This window comes from Lissotriton helveticus, chromosome 5_1, assembly GCF_964261635.1.
Source record: "Lissotriton helveticus chromosome 5_1, aLisHel1.1, whole genome shotgun sequence".
Classification (NCBI taxonomy): Eukaryota; Metazoa; Chordata; class Amphibia; order Caudata; family Salamandridae; genus Lissotriton; species Lissotriton helveticus.
Genome location: NC_136065.1, coordinates 1,590,171,163 through 1,590,190,951, shown reverse-complemented (window position 1 = coordinate 1,590,190,951; position 19,789 = coordinate 1,590,171,163). Strand labels below are relative to the sequence as shown.

Below are 19,789 nucleotides of genomic sequence, written 5' to 3'. Positions count from 1 at the left end.
TGGCAATTCGGCGGTTCCATGGCAGTAGCAGAGCCGGAATCTGGTGCTGAGCATCGGAACCTACAATCCATGATTCCCAACAAAGAGCCAGATAGAGCAGCAAGGGCAGGTTTGAAAAGGGGAAGACCCACCTCAAACCCTCTCCCAGCTTCTTGATAGGACTTGAAGTCCAGCCCTATAAGAAGATGGCATAGTTCTGGGGATCCTGACCCTGCTGCTCTTTGTGGCTTTTCACTGGTTTCAGGAATTCACAGACTACCACATTTTAGCAGATATACTGTGCTTCCTGAGGCATGCACTGTATGCCTGCTAAATAAAATATATTGTGTCTGTGTGAGGGGATCATAGTTGAAATATGACCCTCAGACATGCACAATCCAGTTGTGCTTTAACAGCACTGTATAGCTGGATCATGCCTCAGCCCCCTCCTCCTCCTATTATCAGGAGTTTGGAGACGAGGTACAGGGGCTGACCGGCACACCAGCAGTGTCCATGAAGACTTGAAACTTGTATTTTAATCAACACTGCTAAATTGAACAAGCATTTGCAATGCAACAGGTCTTGCATTACTGATAGTTTGAGGTATTGGCGTAGCAAATAATGCAACGCCAATAGCTCATACTTTCAGTAATGCGAGACCTAGTGCATTGCAAATGATTGCTTAGTGAGCCAGGAACCACCACTGCATGTCTCGGTGCAGTACCACAAGCTGCTTCTAGAGGGCCTTAGTGAGCAAGGCACCAGCGCTGCATGTCTCGGTGCAGTACCGCCAGCTGCTCCTAGAGGTCCCTAGTGAGCAAGGCACCAGCACTGCATGGGTCGGTATAGTACTGCAAGCTGCTCTAGAGGTCCCTAGTGAGCAAGGCACCAGCACTGCATGTCTAGGTGCAGTAGAGCAAACTGCTTCTAAAGGTCCCTGATGATCAAAGCACCAGCACTGCAGACCTCTTTTGGTCACATATGGTACTGCACCCTGCCGAAGATATGGTAAATCCACCCTACCCATAATACATTGAATGCAAGACAGTACTACGAGTTCATTCAAATAGCTATGTCCTTATATCATTATATACAATTAGTAGCTTTGAAATGTGACAAAATAATTATTACATTAATTTCAGATTAGGTTGTACTCTGTCTGGAGCTGAGGAAGGGAAATTTATAGAAGGTCTCATATAAATGTGAGATGTTCTAGTAAGTGAAGCACCCACTGCCAGCTTAGCTTAGTGTGTGTCTTGCCTGAGGCCTTTTAAGAAAATAGTGCCTTGAGGCTGTAAAAACCTGGGGAGTAGCAACACATGTAACAGGATGTCCTCATGAGAAGACACAAGAAGAGAAAGGGTGGTACTAAGGAGATACTACTAAGCCTATTGACCAACGAAAAGCCACAATTTACAAAGGACAGGGACAGGAGCCAATTAAAAAGATGGCCGGAAAGTGGCCGGAGCTTTATGCACATATCCTGAATACAGTATGTTTCGAAGAGACAGCGCAAGCGCTGCCTAGGCAAGACCTAAAAATGCACAGGAGCGGAGGCAAGGGGGCTGTGCCCTGAAGCCCCTGATAAAGAGACGTTGCTGCCCTCCAGCACTCCCAAACCGACTCTTTTCCTCTCACTATCAGATGACACTTTTGTCTCTGTCAATGATGATCTCTGAGTGACTATCACTCAAATCATTGTACAACTGTCTCTGGCGTTCTCCATCTCAGACTGTCTCTATCAACAAGTTTTGTTAGTGCCCTCGATCCCCAAGAGTGTCTAATGTTCTCAGACTGTCATATGGATTTCTCTGGCACACACTGATCTCAGATCAATGTCTATCACTCTTTGGCCATCTTATAAAAGTCCCTGGTGCTCTCCATCTCTTAGTCATGTTTGCTCTCAGACCGTTGTACAAGTGTCCCCGGTGTTTTTCCATTCCTAGTGTCTCTATCACTCTCAGACCGTCATACAAGTGCCTGCGGGCATCTCCATCTCTTCATCTCTCTATCACTCTCAGACGGTCATACAAGTGCCTGCGGGCATCTCCATCTCTTCATCTCTCTATCTCTCTCAGACGGTCATACAAGTGTCTGCGGGCATCTCCATGGCCGGGTGTCTCTATCACTCTCAGACAGTCATACAAGTGCCTGCGGGCATCTCCATCTCTTCATCTCTCTATCACTCTCAGACGGTCATACAAGTGTCTGCGGGCATCTCCATGGCCGGGTGTCTCTATCACTCTCAGACGGTCATACAAGTGTCTGCGGGCACCTCCATGGCCGGGGGTCTCTATCTCTCTCAGACGGTCATACAAGTGTCTGCGGGCATCTCCATCTCCGGGGGTCTCTATCTCTCTCAGACGGTCATACAAGTGTCTGCGGGCATCTCCATCTCCGGGTGTCTCTATCTCTCTCTTTTCGAGCCATCATACTTCTACGTCTCTGGTGCACTCCACCTCTGAATGTCTTTTTTACTTTCCTACCATTGTTCATGCCTCCACTCGAGCCATCGCCCCCTCATACTCAGACCACTGTAGAAGTGTCTCAAGCCAACTTCACTTCCAAGTCTCTCTATCGTTCCCAAACCATAGTTCAGGGGTCTTTGGCACTCTCCGGCTCCAGCACTCTCCACACAGCTGCCTTCAGCCCTCTTCCTCTTAAGCATCTATATCACTGACAGATAGTATGTGACTCTGTCACTCTTGATTTCCCAGAGTCTCTGTCACTCTCAGATCATCATACACGCTCTCCATCTCGGAGTGTCTCTGTCGCGCTCAGGCTTTCATTCAAGTGTCTCTGGTGCTTTCCATACCAGAGTGTCTCTCAGTCACAGACTGTTGTACAAGTATTTCTGACCCTCCCATTTCTGAGTGTCTATATAATTCTCAAGTTCTCACATAACACATGATGTATGCACACACGTGTGGTGAGGTGAACACATACACCACCACACTGCGGTGGGCTTTTTTGATTTTTTTGCTGTTGCTATTCATTATTCGTAGCAAGCATTGGCAAAGCAAAAAGAATGGCTAGCAACTGGGTAATGTATGTTGTTCTTATTGTTGAGACTACTAACAAGTAAAAGTCCCCTTTTTAGGTACACAGACTTAAAGCCTGGCATAAACACTATCCTCATACTCACCCCAGCAACGTTTTTCATTGTAAAACAATCAAGATCTACTGGCTTTATTAAAGCTGGTTACCACAGCAGGGAAACTTTGAACCTGTGCAGCTTTAACAACATGAAACAATGTTCACTCGAAAAATCAGAATGATTAGACGTGCATTTTGCGTAAAACATGCACTTGATAATAACTGTTAGCTGAACCTTCAGCTGCATTCACCTGCAACACACAAACAAGCACTGCCGATGACAACAGGACTGGCCTATACATGAAAGTGCTTCTTCAATCATTAACAGGTTTATGTACTCAGAAATTCATCATACGTGCACTCTGCCAATCTTCTTTGCACTCATGCATCCTTTCATCTATCCACTGAGTCATTTTTGATTCACAAACCTACAAAATCACATAAAAAACATACACAAACTCACCAGCATATACAAGAAAGAAACATAAAAGTAGAAAAAACAAAACATGTTGTCACCTAAGCACGACAAGCATATGCTTGCAATAACGAATGAAATTATACATAGCAGCAGGTGGCTGTCTTGCAGTGGTATTGTACATAGTGTTTCATTGTTTTAATGTTCCAGTGTGGCTGCCACATTTAGAGCCAATATGTTGTCCTAACTTGGATTGATAAAACAATCAATATGTTGTCCCAACTTGGAATGATAAAACAACGATACAATATGGACAGTAATGTTCCAGGATGGTTTAGCGGCAGTGGCGAAACACAGGATGTGACACACTGGTGATGAAATGAATGGCAAGCCCTTTCCCACCCTCTGGGGAGCAGTAGTATGCTGTAAAACAAAAATAAATAAAGGAGAAGGAAATACATGAAAGGGAACTTCTAAAAGGAGAACTTGGAAAACTAAAGGACTGGCCCACCAGCCTTTGTACTGAAGCACTCTCATTTTCAAGTAGATGTGCATGTGTGATCAGACAGTTGTCATCACTCACAGGGCAAGAAAGACAATGGCTGAAGTGGGCTGACTCACTGCTCCATGCTGTCATGGTTAGAAGCTGTAAAGGACACACTCAAACAGACCAATGGCAGAAGAGGATGGATCCAAATCCCATCTAAGCATTATATGTATATATATGCATGTATGTAATTTTTAATGCGCTTTTTTATTACCAGATCATGGCATTAATTGTGGGGCCTAACAAAAGGGTTCTAGCAGGAATCATAATGGCAATGCAAATCTCCAACCTCTAAGATTTGTTAAATAGTGTAATTAATACCAAAATCCTTGCTTACTACAGTAATCTATGAGATTTAATGCAATAAAATATATGTCTGCAGGCTTTGCTGCAGTTCAGCCACCCTAAATGGCACACAGGCTGCTAAATGTGCACATCATAATAAATAAATCAGGACCACTGCCCTTGTTTTAACTTTTCGTAATAAACAGATCCTACCTGTGACATCTGAAATAACTTTGCACAATTAACCGTTTAGACATATATCTTTTCTCACTGTCTTGTCACTGCTGCCTACGCAAACCTACCATTCTGAGCATAGGCTTTCCCACAAGTTAACCATTGGGTATCCCGTAGTCAAATGACAAATATGCACAAAATTACAGTTGTCAAAGCAATAGAAAATCCCTCCTAAAAGGGCCAGCTTAATAAGGATTTTCACAGTCCAAATCTTCTAGCCCTTGCTGTTTGTTGGAGTGGGTCATCAGCACCAGCACCCTTGCCTACCACAGTAATCTGTTAGATTCCATGTAACAAAATACCCGCCTACAGGTTATAGGACTGTGTAAGAACAATCCACCCTTATAAGCCTATTGCCTTAAACACAAGCTTTTCTCAAAAAGGAAGTGAGGACTACTAGCTTTGTAATAATGTTTCGTAGAAAATAGAGTAAACCCATGGAATCAGACATCACATTTTCTTAATAAACCAGTAAGGACCAAAGGGCCTCATTTATGAGGTTATGCCGTGGGGCAGCTTCGCTGGCCTTCCTGCAGCACTGCTCTATGGCAAAAGAAAAGGGCAGGAAGGCGTTGTATCTATCAGATATGGGGCATTCTTGTCCTTTTCCTCTGTGCCGGCACACAATGGGCTCCCATGCCCCAATGTGGACGCCTTTGCACCATGGTGCACCATGGTTCAAGGGTGCCTGGGTTGCGGGATGATTGTTTTTGTGCAGGAAGGAAAACCTTCCTGCACAAAAACAATCACAAGAGGCATTGTCCTCGTTCTGTGTGTGCTGTAGTTTGAAAAAGAATGAAAAAGGAAAAACGAGGCGAAATATTGATATTTCTACTCATTGTGCCTCCCTGGGGAGGCTTATGTTTTTGGCGCTGCCTCAGATTTACAATTCCTCGTAAATCTGGGGCAGTGTCAAAAGGCCATGGATGGTACTGGGAACACCCTCAACAACACCCATTGCACGCCCCTTTAACGTAGAAAACTGCGTTAAAGGGAACGATATTTATGAGGCAGCATTAAGACCAAAAAAAAGGCTTAGTGCTACCTTGTAAATATGGAGAAGGCCCCTGCGCCACAGATCATCACAAAAAGTGACGTTCCAGCAGCACAAGGGGCCTCATAAATGAGGCCCATATTCTTTATCACTGGAGTAGCGATTTTTATCTAATACAGAGATACTGAAGTGTGCATACACTGGCAACCATCATGCACACAGTTAAAACATTACAAAGGTGTATAAAATTAGTTGACAAAACAGTGTAAGGGCCAAACACAAGCATTATTAGGGTAAATATTGTCTAGCCCCAGCGTTTGTTAGAGGTTGGGCCAATCTCAAAACACTTGCCTAGTTTGGTAGTCAGTAAGATTTCATGTAATAAACTACCCAGATACAGCCTATACCATGGTGTGATAAGAATTCACTGTTAAAGGTGTATTGGCATTAAGTAATGCTTTTCGCAATAAGCCGGGCCTACTGACTTTGCCATAACGTTTCATAATAAACAGATCAGACCTATGACTTCGGATATAGTGTTTCCCAGCGAACGACTCGTGTCATCCTAACCAACTCAGGCCTAAAGTATTGAGAACATGCTTTCCTACAGGCAGCCATCACGCATACTGCCATAACATTAAAAATGTATATAAAATTACATTTGGCAATGCAAAATACAATCCCTCGTAGTAGGGCCTAGCAAGGATTTTGACAGTCTAAATATTCTATCCCAAAAATGTATGGGGGAGGGTTGGGCAAACTAATTCTAAAACCCTTGCTTACTGTGGTAATATATGAGACTTCATGTAACAAAATACCACTTCACAGGCTATAATACAAAGTGATAATGATCCACACGCTTTAATTTGCAGGCTTTATTTCAGAATGATACTGATCTACATGCTTTTCACAATAAATATGCCAGGCCCACTACCCTTAACATATATTTTCATAATAAACAGACCATATAGTATAGGCTAACCTTCATCTATGGCTTTAAAACATAACCAACACACTCCTGCTGTACAGAGAATAAGCTTTCCTACAAGGTGGAAAGTGCTATGCAAGCATTATTTTTCAGTGGAAGAACACGATGTCTTACCAATCAAATTCTGTACTTAAGACAACCAACACACGGGCAGGACCAAAGCCTCTCTTTCAGTAGCATTTCTAAAACCTCTTTTTCTGTTCATCACATAAGGTCTACCAACAGCTGCACAGTCAAACCAGACCTAATAAGGGACTTAGAAGCGGTTGAGTTTACAGGAGTGAGACTATGCTTCATAACTGGAACCTATTTTTGTAATGCTGGCCTGACCCTCTTCATTGGCCCTTGGTCACTGGCTCAGTCCTGTGGACGCTGCCTTGGTCCTGTGTCGATACTGTGCCTGCTGCTGTCCCACTGTCCTGTTGTCCCCTACTCTGGAGCTGAGGTATGTACTCCATCCTGTGGCCCATGGAGTACCTTACTGGGACTTGCCTCACTTTTGCAGCACCATGCGTCGTCCTTAAGCCATCTCTCAGTCCTGTAGGCTTTGCTAAGGGCTTGTGGGTCTGCCTCAGTCCTGTGGCCCTTACTGCGGCCTAAAGGTCCCTGCCTTGGTTTACGCCCCTACACAGGCACTGTGGCCGGTAACTCGGTGCCGTGGCCTCTGTGGTAGCCCAGTTGTCCTTGTGCCCCCTGCCTCGGTCCTGCCCGCCTTCTGTGCATACTCTGGCCGGTATTGGTTCTGTGGCCCTTACCTGCGTCCTATGGCAATGTTTCCCGCCTCTGCCGTAGTTCCTTCTCTTGCCTTGTAGTAGGCTCGGACGCGCCCCGTTGCATTGCTCCAATACCTCAGCTCTGTTTATCACTCTGAAGCCTTGTTCCCACCCATCTTTCACGAGGCCCCCGGGCGGTCTGCACTCCTCCCTCGCCTGAAACTGTGTCTCCAAACCCTTATCTGCGGCCGGCAGAGTCTCGAGCCTTACGAAACCCGCAGCCACCAGCTCCCCATAATAAGCACCCGCTCCTCACAGCTGCACCAGGCAGACCCTCAGAACACACTGGAACTGGGCCCGCGCGTGCGCAGACATACCCCTGATATGGGGCCGGTAAACATCTATACAATCTGCCCGGCGTGGCAGGCAAGGAGCCTGGGAAATCGAGTAGAGTAAATCGAGTTACCAGCATATCGCAGGCAAGTAGATATTTACTATTCCTAACTCCAAATCCGCGTACCTTGAACATATGAATATCATCAAGGTCCATACATGTGGAGTTAAGTAAAGTAAAGCTATCCTTACCTGTCATTCGATATTGTAGTCCTATATATTTTGACTATGATGATGTGGTAACTTGATATTACCTACTTCCTGTTTCATACCGACTCCCCCCAGCTCATACAGCCAGGCATGAAATACCTGCTAGGAGGTCAGGCATTTCAAAATATTCCTGCTTAGATATATGTGGATACATCCTGATATACCTGATAGATTTCATGTAACAAAATACCACTTTGCAGGCAGCTGTCAAGAGTCGTGGCATGCCCATATATCCCTGGCCAGGAAGCAGAAACGCCCAGATATACCTGTGCTAGGGCCGGCCATACTCTCATATACCTGTTAAAAAGGCATCGTATGCCAAATAAACCTTCCCGGAGACCAGCAATGCCGAGATATAGCTGAGATATGCATGCCCACATATGGTGGCTCAAGAAGCATGGTATGTTCAGATACCTGCCAGAGACCAGGCGTGCCCAGACATACCTGAGCTAGGGCCAGGCTTATACCTGCTAAAAAATCTTCATTTGTCCAAATAAACCCTCCCTAGAGCCAAGGCATGCCAAGCTATAGCTGGGCTAGTCATATCCACATACACCAGCTCAAGTAGCATGGTATGTTCAGCTACCTGCCAAAGACCAGGCATGTCCCAATATATCTGGGTTATGCATCACATATACCTGCTAAGAAGGCATTGTATGTCCAAATAAACTTGCCCTGAGACCAGCGATGGCCAGATGTAGCTGAGTTAGCCATGCCCACATATACTGACCCAAGAAGCGCTGTATGTCCAGATACCTGCCACAGACCAGTCGTGCCCAGATATACCTGAGCTAGGGCCAGGCATACGTATATATATCCGTTCAAGAAGCACAGTATGTCCAGGTACCTGCCAGAGACCAGCCAATCCGATATATACCAGAGCTAGGGACAGGCTTACTCTCACATACCTGCTCAGAATGCATTGTATGTGCAAATAAACTTTCCCAGGGAACAGGCATGCCCAACTATAACTTAATGATACCCACATATGCTGACTAAAGAAGCACAACGTGTCCAAATACCAGTCACAGACCAGGTGTGCCCAGATATACCTGTGTTAGGCATGGTATGTCTATATGCCTGCCAGAGACCAGTCATGCCTAGATATACCAGAGCTAGGGTCAGGCATACCTATATACACCAGCTCAGGAAGCACAGTATATCCAGATACCTGCCAGAGGGGAAACAACCATTACAAAGCAGTCATTACAACGCACTACATTTACAATGCAGTAATTACAACGCAACTGCCTTTACATCGCATGCCATTACAGCGCAGCCATTACAATGCATGTCACTACAAAGCATGCCATTACAACGCATATCACTACAACGCATGCCATTACAACGCATTATAAGGTAAGTAATGGGGAATAGTAATTTTTAACCCTACACTATCCAACACTTACCCTACTGATGCACTCACTGGAGTGGGAATAGTAATTTTTATCCCTACACTATCCAACACTTACCCAAATGTAGCCCTAAAAGTATTATGCGTTGTACTGGTATGCGCTGTAATGGTATGCATTGTAGTTTCTAAAAATGCATTGTGATGGCATGCATTGTAAAATCAAGCGTTGCAATGGAAGTTGCGATTTAAAAACCGCGTTGTAAAGGCATGCGTTGTAACGTGTCCTATTCCTGCCAGAGACCAGAAGTGCCCAGATATACCTACTCAATATACATGCTGAGGCAATGGTGGGAAGCAGCCTTCATCAAAGAACACCTGAGTAAACCTGCTGATGATCAATGCGCCATGATCTCCCTCAGAGCATCTGCCCTTCCCAGGACAGTGTACCTAGTTGTACATGCTAATGTATGTGGTGGGCTACAGGCAGGGCCAGACTGGGAACCGAAACCGGCCCTGGCAAACTGCTTGGCCGCCCCCCTGGTGGGGTTGATATTGCCGGCTCCCGGTAACAAAAAAGGCCCCCAAGGGGCCTAAAACCGGCCCCCACCCTGGCGGCCCACCGGAGAAACGCCCGGTGCCCGCTACGGCCAGTCCGGCCCTGGCTACAGGCTGACTAAGAGAGAGTGTCCCAATATACTTGGACATGATATGCAGCCTGGCTCGGCTGTTTCTCAGACATGCCTTCCAAGATGGCATGCACGACAAGATATAGCTGGTCAGTGTGCAGGGCAGGCCAGCTATACCTCCTCAAGGACCAAGTGAGCCAAAATATACCTAATCATGTATGAATGGCTTCCAGCTCAATGGACCAGCATGATTAAATGGATCTCTTCAGTCTGGCAAGCAAGATATTACAGACATGCATGCCCAGATTCTGCTACCCAAGGGCCAGACATGGCCTGTCCAGACACCTGCTAAGTGACTAGGCATGCCCAGTTATACCTACTGCGTTATTGGTAGGCCCCAGCCTTCATTAGCTGCAGCTAAGGATACCATTCCAGTGTTAAACCTGTTCGAGGCATCACACACACACAAACAAACACACACATCCTTTCACTATGGTGCAATGGTATGTACATGGTGCAAGGCAGCCAAAAGGGCGCTGCCACAAGGGTAGAGAGAAATAATGGCATATTTTAGTATATCAGGTGGTTTTCCTGCTCTCTGTCTGTTTGAAACAAAGCCGCGTAACTTTGGTTTCTGCGGTGCATCAAAGCTTACTAAAGTTGGGCTACAGTTGTTATTGGTGCAAAGAAAATATACTATTCACTTTCAATTACAATAACCTGTAGACACAGTTTAAGCACACAAGGATGGCTACACAGAGGGAGAAAGGATGGAAGGAAAATAACTTCGACAAAGTAAATTGTTGGTCCACCAGCCCAGGCAGTGGAGTGCACTTTTTTAAGACACATGTACAATTTTCTTGCACAAGGCAGGCGAGTCAACTTAGGCTTTTTCTAAGCCACATCTAAAAAACATAGGCTTAATTTCTGATGGAACATGAGCCTTGAAGCTAAATAAATACATGTTTACGGAATTGCTTCTTTTCAATTAGTTACCTCGAAGAAGATGCTTTCATACCTCTCCTCCCATTACAATGTCATAGTTGTGGGACCTTCTATAACCTCATGCCTTGAGTATGCATATGAGCTAGGTTCTAAGCCAAAGACAACAAAATGCCAATAAACGGATCATTTTTAGTTAAAACAAAAAACTATAAGGGACCATCAGTAACATCTTCTGTCACTCATATCCTGACTGAGAATAGGTGCCCCAGCCAGGATAATAATCCTCAAAGTGTTGTGAAAGATGTAGGAGGGTAGTCTTCTCAGTAGTGAAAGGAGATTTTATTCCATTTAGTTATTATTCATGCAAGAACTCAGAGGTACAGCTGCTCCCACCACTCCCAGTAAATATCTCCCCAGCTGGAGAGATTCCAACTCAAACATTCCCAATTCAGAACAAACAACACTGCCCATGTTATGATCTCGACAGGAGTTTAGACAACAAGATAAGAGACAGACACAACACATTTTCCCCCTTAAAAATTCAACAAAAAGGAATGGCAAACAGACACAAGGAGGTAGGAATGAAGAAGGAAGGAAGGAAGACACACAGGAACACCTGAAAATACAACAACCAGAAACACACAACAACCTAGAGGGCGTTAAGTCAACCCACTCATCAATTTCACAACAAAATTGTTAAACCTTTTGGGAAGTTCAACAGCCCATCAACATTTCGTTGCTATGGAACCAACAGGCAATGTGGCTAGATCAACAACAACACAGACCTCGTTGCCAAAGCCTCTGGAACCTTCACACGCAGAATCAAAATAATCACTACGACCATCCAATATAGCTCCTAGAACACCAGTTGAATCTATCACAAGAGTCCTTAGATCCAGGGAGAGACAGGAAACCGGAGTGTGGGAGGGAGAGGAAACATGAGTGTGGGACTACAACCCAGAACCGCTACACCATCACACCATCTAGATTTAAAATCTGAACTTAAAACACAGACAACTCCTTCCCCTCTCTTGCACACTTTGACAACAGCTAAAATGACACACTTCAGTGACTTTGCATAGCTTGGAAAGACTTACTATCCCTCGTCCTTGAACAAAGGCCAAGTTTCACACTAGTACCTACTGTCTAAGATCTAAGGATACCTCTCTGGTGCCCTTTTTTTGTCATAGTACTCTTTAACAATGGCTTGCGATTTGAGAATATTCTGTCTGACAATCTCAAGAGACCAGTCTTTCTGTCTCTCTCCAGACATCTTAGCCATCCACATTATCCAAAGTAAGAGGCTCCTGACCCCTTAAGATCCATTAAGGGCTAAACCCAGGATGTCCAGTCCAGGCTGCAACGTGTGCCCTCTGCTTAGAGTTCACCCAACCCTGGAGAAAGGGCTGAGCAGAACTCTGGGCACAGCGCTTACCTTCTCACTTAAGAGCTGGCTCTCAACATGCTGCTGAGATGGCCGTCCGTGCATCTGGTACACGTGGTCCCCTGGGTGTGGCAGTGACCCTGCTGTTACGTATCTGGGCTCTCATGGCACCACCTATTACATCCTGTAAAGAGAGCATGATTTAATCGCAGCAGCACAGGGGTCCCGGCTCCAGACAAGATGTAACAAAAGGCATGCTAGAAATAAAATGTAGCAATCTGTGCGCAGAGGTGAATTCCATGGCAACCATAGTAACCTGTCTCTGGGCCTGGCTTGTACGGGAAACATTAAAATGTGCAAAGCTCTGGCTGCGCACTTGCCGAATTGACTCCAAAGCGCCTTGACAAATGGAGAGGCGCCCAATATGCGTGATAATCTTTTTTCATTGCAGTGATTCGCGACATGCCTTTAAATGCCTTAGACTAATACATGATGCTTGGCAGGGCTGGGCCAGGCTCCCGACCCAGTCTGAAGCTCTCAGGCCTGCCCGTGCACAGTGCCGAAGGGGGCCCCCCTCGAGCTCCGGGCCACCAACCCTGCAGGGGTTATTGTTACGCCACTGACTCAGGCAGCCGGAAGACGGGGCGGCTCATAGTCCTGACTGGCATGTTGTCAACCCCGGTCAGCCCGACAAAGTATTGTGATTGTCTCATCTGCAATCATAGAGCATCTACCGTAATTTGCCCCACAGTACTTAAAAAAATGTAGGCATTTGGCAGTGCCAGATTAAACCCTGTGGAGGCCCCTAGGCAGTTGAAATGTCGGTCCCACATCGCAAATTATCAATTAATACGTTTATAATGTTACCAACTACGGATTTTAATAAACCAGTATTATTACCCAAAGCTAAACATTAACAATTATTAATGTTATCAAACAAAAAATATTATTTTTTAATATTAATAAATCTACAAAACTTTAAATATTCAATGGGTACATTACATTCATACAGTATTTTCTCTACAGAGTCTTTAATGTAAAGTTTTCGTTTCTTTGAGCTGATTAATTTTTTTCAGTCTTTTGGAAATAATTTAAGAAAGCTTGATAGGAATTTTCTTTCAAGATGAAATCAATATTATTTTGATATATTGTCAGTGGGCCACTAAATGTAGTGGGACCAATAGGCCGGTGCTGCCTATTTGGTAATCTGGAACTGGCATCTGGTCCTCTAGCTTATATATGACTTTTTTCAAATGAGACCACTTGACACATTTCCCGTAGCCGTAAATCAGCCATTGGGACTCTGCCAGATTTCCAATAGGGGATGATGCAAAGCTTCCCTTTATACCTCACCAATGGGCCATGTCCTAATTCAGCTTCACTGGTATCAGAACCCGACCTGCATTCATTATATTGCATTTTCTAAAGTGTTACTTAGTATACCTCTATAGTAAGGGGGTTATGTGCAGTTCTGAGTTGGGCCAGAACCCAGCTAGATTTACACCGTAGTGAGAGAGAATAAATGCACCATCACTCTAAATGGCACTCATTAACATTGCCAGTTGCTATACTGAAAAAACTTAAAAATGTTTCAAGCTAGGGCTTTAAGTGGGCCAGGTCCCGCCAAGTTTCAGACCCAATAGCATTTTATTTAGAACGTACATTGAAACAGACCCCTATCAGGCCCCATATACATGTCCTTAACTCTACTGGGAAAACACTGAGGATTTCTGAACAATTAATGTAACAAATGTTCAGATAATCCATGTCAATTATTTAGTTTTCGGTTATATTTCACATGTTTTACTTAATCTTGCACTGCTTTAGAGGGTTAGCTATTGGCAGGATGTTGTGCTTTTGTATTTTGTTTTTGTTCATTCAGCACATTTGCTCTTGTTCAATGCATGCTTTGCCTCCAGGCGTCTAGAGCAGCCATGATTAAGAGGTCGAGAGCTGAGGCTGAAGGCAGTGCGAGTTTCTCACAGTGCCTATTTTTTTTGTTTATTTAAAATTCAATAAAGTATTTGAAATAAAAACTTTTTTTTAAATAAAGGTGTTCAGAATACATGTTCATCCAATCCTTTGCCTTTTTCCAGAGTACAGACAGACAACAATTGACAAAGCCAGCAGTGCATGCTGATATTGGGTGTATGTACTTCACTTGCTGTGTTATACTGGATGCAATAACAAAGCTCAGAGAGACCCCAAAATATCAACCAGGTAGCACACTCTGGGAACACAAATTTAGTTAACATGGTTAAGCCATGCCAATAACTGCACATGCAACGCCCCTTTAAAAGCTACCCCTCCCCACACATACACACTTTTTTCATCCCACTTAAAGCTCTGGATCAAACATTACAGTTATGGGGACACTCCTACAGAATATCATTCCTGATGAAAAAGCATCCCGTATTTCAGATTTTGTATAGTTTTTCATTAAACATGAGAGGTCCTTCTGCAATTTTTCATGGTAACATTTTCAAATTCATACATAGTATGAGTATGTCATATAAATTATGAGATACCCATATAAAAATGAAGGGCGTGCCAAGTTATATCTCCTAGACATGCCATGCATGCTGGTAACGTTTTGCATTGCAACCCAGTAAAATTCGACTGCAAAGTTTGTCAACTTCCTAAAGTTTTGCCTACTAATGAAATTAGCTGCAAATGTTTGTAAGACATTTTTCGGGCAAATACTTTTCTTCCACAAGAAATAACGCGAAAAAGTAGATTGCATTTCTTATTTTCTCCAGAAAACGTACTTTTTTAGGGGTTTTGCATCTTTACTGTCCATGCTGGGCCGATTCCGCTCCTGTGCCCCAGCCGTCATCAGCACACGAGCACTGTAGTGCATGACGGCTGGGGGCCGTCATCAGCATGGAAGGGGTTGCCCCTGTGATAATTTGGTAGCTCTGAGCACATTGCACTTTATTCTGTTTTGCCCCTTCTAGAAGGAGCCTAGAGGAAATGTTTTAGTTCCGAGTTTAAAATAAATCGGGCCATGTTCCTATATTGAAGATTTTAATTATTTACACTCTTTGGCTACTTATGATATATGTACTAGGGTTTCCAACTACATTAAAGTTGCAATGGCTATTAGGAAACGGTATTAGATATTGTAGTTGAACCCGAACAGTGTAATTCTCCATCACACAACCTAAGTATTGATGTAGCTTTATGGAGGGATCTGCACAATGTAATGGTATTAAGCTCCGTGTAATATAGATTGCATTTTTATCAGATGAATTATTTTAAGGATTGTATTTCTTCCTTTCATTCTTTTAATTAATTGAATCGTATGAATTGCCTCTCATGCTGCTTTGTAAATAGACTACTGGGATCATAATTTGTAATGCTGATTTTATAAACTTTTACGGCATTCTTTTGAAATGGAATAAAGTTACTTTGACTTGACTTGACTACAGGCCCAGCTTTTGATCTATCAGTCCTGCATCCAACAACAAACCAACACACATTCAGAAAAACCAGGAGAGTCAAAAGAAAAAAAAATCGAGAAACAACACATTGGAATTTAAGGAGCCAGGCGAAAACCTTGCGATCTATCCTCAACCAAGCTATCTATACATTAACTAACAGTAATATCGGAAGGATCTTCCAGGAAAGACAGGGTTACCGTCACAGCTTTGGCCAAGAAACAAGAGTTATCTATACACACAGTAGATAAGGGAGGAATGCTGGTAATAATGGAATCTGCATACTACGAAATTAAAGTGGAAACCACATAGACCGAGCAGAATAATTATCCTGGATCAGTACCAACTGATCCAGGTACCAACACTAAGATTTTCTTAACAACCACTTTTCCACTTTGTACACAGATAAATATACATGTTCCCAAAACTACACGAGGATGCACAAAACCCACGGTTTCATCCAATTGTTTCAGGATGTGGTTCAATTCATGAACCTATCAGGAAATATATTGATCAATTTCTCCAACCATTGATACAACAGACACCATCCTACTTAAAAGACACAACTGGATTTTTTAATAAACTACGAAACCTGATATTACCTTGTGATACAGAACTACAGTGCACTTTGCATTAAACTATAGCTACTTCGGATGGCAAAATAGATTTGATCTGCAAATCAGTGCTACATTAATGGGGTTTTCTGGGGCATTTGTGTCTTTGTTCGAACACCAATAAATCTATATCAATGAAAGCTGGACAGAAGGTATAGTAATGTACACCAGGTACATAGATGATATCTTTGTGATTAGGCATGGCACTAGAGATAGATTTCAAAACTATATATGAGCACTAAATTTTAAATGTGAACACATTATGTTCAGTCATAACATCAATCAAGAGCAACTTCCATGCTTGGATGTACTACTGAGTATCCAGAATCAGAGATTCATTACAAATATATACAAAAAACCCACTGACAAGAACAATTTTCTGCTCTACACGGGTTTCCATCCGGAATCTCTTAAACAGCATCCACTATTTTCAAAATTTGCAAGAATGAAAAAGATCAAATCTGAATGACGGGATTTACAAACATTATAAGAACAGATGACTAGATTCATGCAAAAAGGTTACAGCTCACCAACTCTTCAACATTTGTTACAAAGATTACAATTACAAACAAGAGACCAACTTTTATCAAAACAACATAAACCCCCTTCCACGAGAATATACTTTGTGTCTACTTTCTCCACAAAAAGTCCAGCCAGAAAAAGCATCATTAAAAACAGACGGGACATTCTGCAAATGTAATCTGATTTGAATGAAATGAAATGAAAAGAACATTTATAAAGCACGGTAGCTACCCTCGGGCGTCCTAGCGCTACGGACAACAGGCCTAATGAGCAACCATTCGGGCTATTCTGGTTTGTTAAAAAGCAGGGTTTTTAGCAGTTTGCGAAAGTAGTTGAGGTTCTGATCTGAGTTGGATGGGAAGGGAGTTCCAGAGTCTGGCCGAGTTGAAGGAGAACGAGCAGCCTCCACATCTTGCTCTTTTAACCCTTGGTGTTATGACCCGAAAGGCGGATTTGGATCTGAGCTGTCTGGTTGGGTGATAGGCTGTTACCAGGGACTGGTTGATTGCAGCGCCTTTCTTCCAGTAGGCTTGGTGGGCAATGCACATAGCCTTGAATTCGACCCTTTTCCTCACTGTGAGCCAGTGGAGGTCCTTTAGTCTGGGTTTGACTGAGAGTCGGCGGGGGATTTGAAGGAGAGTTCTTGCTGCACAGTTTTGGATGATCTCCAGCTTATTTAAGGTCGCCTGTGGTGTGCCTAGGTAGACGGCATTTCCAAAGTCCAGACGAGATAAGATCAACCCCTGGACCATTATCTATCTGGCCTAAAAAGGTAGCAGGGGGAGAATTTTTCGCAGGAGCCTAAGCAGCCTTAAGCAGATGGCTGACAACTCAGTTGCGTGGAAGTTAAAATTGAGGGACTTGTCAAGCCAGATGCCTAGGCTTTTGATCGTGTCCTTGTGTAATGGGGCAGGACCGAGGCATGAGGGCCAAAAAGGGTCAATGGTGTTGTAGATGGGGTTGCCAAGAAGCATAAGCTCCGTCTTGACCCCATTCATCTTGAGACTGGAAGATGTCATCCACTCAGCGACTGCCTACAGGCAATTTTTCAGACCGTTGGATGGGGATTGCAGGGGGTTGAGTGCCACCACTAGCTGGGTGTCGTCCACATAGGTGACAATCTTCACTCCAAAGGGGCGGACGATCTCAGCTAGGGGGCTCATGTAAAGATTAAATAACTTAGGGCTCAGGGAAGAGCCCTGCGGCACCCCACAGTCAAGGGGCTTGCTAGGGGAGACGACGTCACCCTCAAAGACCTGGAAGGAGCGGTCAGAGAGAATCTTGGATCCTTATTCAAAGATTGGCCATTGTTTGGTTACAAACGCTCCAAGAACATAAAATACCTTATCTCCAACAAAGGTGTGCAGGCCAGAACTACTCTGTACACTTTAACAACATCATTAAGGGTGCAGTATTGTTTCATCGACAAAAGGGCACACCAATCAAATTGAAACAGAGTAGTGATTGAAACATCAACAACTGCATATACTCTTTGAAGTGATCATGTGGCTTATTATACTTAGGGATGACGAAAGGAGGCTCAAATTACATATCAGTGAACACAAAAGTAATATTCGTCACAACTAAGAAAAATCCCCATAAGCTGTACACTTCACTAAAAATAATCATTAGATTGCTCAACTTAAATTTCAAACCATTTAATATATTGAAGAAAATCCCAAATTGCACACAAAGAAATAGATTGCTAAGAGAGAACTGTATTGGATAAAAAGACTAGACACTAGCCATCTGGGGGCCTGAATGATCGTATCGAATTGAGTTGTTACTTGGACGATAGAACAAATGATGGTGGTTTAAATTTTTTTCATATTTACATCTTGGAATAATGACAATTGTATGATTATGTATGTTGCAAAGACTTCAACAACTGTTCATAATGCTTATTATTCATCTTGCAGAATGCTTTTCACAAAAGTTACCTTATAATGTGCACAAACTTCAGTTCAAAACCGCAACCGGTGCTGAGAACTCATTTAAAAATGGCTGACACAATTATTACAAGGAGTTATATCTGATATCGCATTTACATCAATTTTTACTTCGGCTGCTTTTGTTTTATTATTTTAATTTATTTTATCATATCTTTTGTAATTTTCTTATACTTTAACCATATTACACTTGTTTAACATGAGGTTTCACCAGCAACACAGCAGGTTTAACATCGCAATGTCTGAGTGTTAGAATATGGGCGCTGCGCCATTTCTAACATATAGATTTACTTGCAATACGCTGGGTTTAACAGCACGTGGTCTGGCTGTCACAATAGGGCCCCCAAGTCTCAGGTTCACTTTTCATTTCAACATTTTACACCATGTGAACGCTCTTGCTGCACTTCCTGCAGCCAGAGGAGCTATTGTTTTGCCACGGGAACTCCCACTGCACACACTCATCAGGTAAGCGTGACTTTCAGGCCAGCAAAGTTTTTACAGATTAATGACATTTTCTGTATTGACATCACAATTCTGTTTATTAATTCACTGGTGAACTTTAACTCTCGTTTGAGGGTACTCGACAACTGGCCTAATTTACAGTTTGATGCACACAATATTTAACATTTTTCATTAAATGAGGTGTTCTTTAGTAATTGTATGTAATGATGGGACGCAGGCAGGAATAGTTGATAGCTTTATTTATATAAGCTAAATAATACAGGTGAGTGCCAGGAGGTAGCTCAGTCCCCAAGATCCACTTCAGTATAACTGCCACCCTTCAACCCCGTCAGTCCACATTCAAACCCTGACCTCATACATTCTAAGAGCACATCACGAGCTCTTAAAGGTACAAGAGAATATAACAACATAACACCCCCCCCTTAATCAAAAGAAGCAAGAAAAGAAAATGAAAAGAAAATAAATAAAACAAAAAAAAAACAAAGAAAAGAACTGATAAACCACAGTACATTAAGTAACATAGTCCTTAAACCATGAAGGTAAATTACAAGTTCTTTTCCCATGCTCCCTTCCCACAGCGGCGGAACCTCCCCCGCCACTGTTAGCGTCAGACTCAGAAATAACATCACTATCAGAAAT

The 19,789-nt window shown here is 43.3% G+C and overlaps 1 protein-coding gene across 7 annotated transcripts in view; it reads right to left on the bottom strand.

Annotated features, from left to right (window-relative positions):
- Positions 1–19,789, bottom strand: part of AMPD2 (adenosine monophosphate deaminase 2) — a 505,052-nt gene that overhangs the window by 223,773 nt on the left and 261,490 nt on the right. Inside the window, exon 1 of one of the 7 annotated variants that reach the window (XM_078644775.1) lies at positions 7,294–7,424. The exons of the other annotated variants lie outside the window; for them this stretch is intronic. The gene's annotated coding sequence lies outside the window, so the exon portion shown is untranslated. Of the gene's footprint in view, positions 1–7,293; positions 7,425–19,789 lie in introns of those variants that run through there. 7 annotated transcript variants of the gene reach the window in all.